Below are 1,244 nucleotides of genomic sequence, written 5' to 3' on the forward strand. Positions count from 1 at the left end.
TAGGCTGGAGTGCAGTGGCCACTCCCGGCCACCACAGCCTCGACCTGCCGGGCTCCGGCGATCCTTCCGCCTCAGCCTTCCAAGGAGCTGGAACTACAGGCGCGCGCTACCACGCCCGGCTTATTTTTTGAATTATTGTAGAGAAGAGGTCTCGCCAAGTTGCCCAGGCGGGTCTCGAACCTGCGGGCTCAGGCAATCCACTCACCTCAGCCTCCCAAAGTGCTGGGATTACAGGCTGAGCCACCGAGCCCGGCCTCTTCTTTATTCTTTTTCTTTTTTTCCTGAGTTGGAGTCTCACTCTGTCGCCCAGACTGGAGTGCGGTGGCCGCACCCGGCCACTGCAGCCCTGACCCGCTGGGCTCCGGTGATCCTTCCGCTTCAGCCTTCCGAGTAGCTGGAACTACAGGCATGTGCTACCGTGCCCGGCTAATTTCTGATTTATTGTGGAGCTGAGGACTCACCAAGTTGCCCGGGCTCAGGCAGTCCACTTGCCTCAGCCTCCCAAAGTGCTGGGATTATAGGCTGAGCCACCGAGCCTGACCCATACCAAGATTTTAAATGAAGACAGGATTAGCCCTGTCCTGCACCCTTGCTGTACCCTGATCATGGCCCTGGTCCCTCGAAAACTTTACAAAAACAGGTTGCTGGCCTGTGCTGCAGTTTGCTGGCTAGAATTTATTTTATCTTATGCTAATGTTTGAGACGGGGTTTCGCTCTGTCACCCAGGGGGGAGAACAGTGGCGTGAACCCAGCTCACCGCAGCCTTGACATTTTGGGCTCAGTAGATCCTCCCACCTCAGCCTCCTGAGTAGCTGGGACTGCAGGTGCCACCATGCCCAGCTAATTTTTGAATCTATATTTGTTTAGGGACAGTGTTTCACTGTGTCGCCCAGGGTGGTCTCCAACTCCCAGGTGCAAGCCATCCTCCACCCTTGGCCACCCGAGTAGCTGGGGTAACAGGCGCCAGCTGCCTCACCTGGCTAATTTTTATCTTTATTTTTTAGAGACAGGATCTTGCTCTGTCGCCCAGGCTGGAGTGCAGTGAGTGGTCCAGCTCATTTAGGAAAAAATATTGCAAGATAGCTGGGCACAGCCACACACACTTGTCATCCCAGCCATAGCCTGGGCAACACAGACAGACCCCACCCCTCTCTCCTTCTCTTTTTTTTTTGAGTTGGAGTCTCTCACTGTCGCCAAGGCTGGGGTGCAGGGACACACTCCCAGCCACCGCACCCTCGACCCGC

General features: G+C 55.7%; 1 protein-coding gene across 1 annotated transcript in view; it reads right to left on the reverse strand.

Annotated features, from left to right (window-relative positions):
• IL12RB1 (interleukin 12 receptor subunit beta 1) overlaps positions 1 to 1,244 on the reverse strand; it is a gene marked incomplete at both ends in the record, with an annotated part of 21,786 nt that overhangs the window by 6,299 nt on the left and 14,243 nt on the right. The gene's annotated exons all lie outside the window — the stretch shown is intronic.

This window comes from Carlito syrichta, unplaced genomic scaffold, assembly GCF_000164805.1.
Source record: "Carlito syrichta isolate Samal-C Ts95f unplaced genomic scaffold, Tarsius_syrichta-2.0.1 Scaffold143239, whole genome shotgun sequence".
Taxonomy (NCBI): domain Eukaryota; kingdom Metazoa; phylum Chordata; class Mammalia; order Primates; family Tarsiidae; genus Carlito; species Carlito syrichta.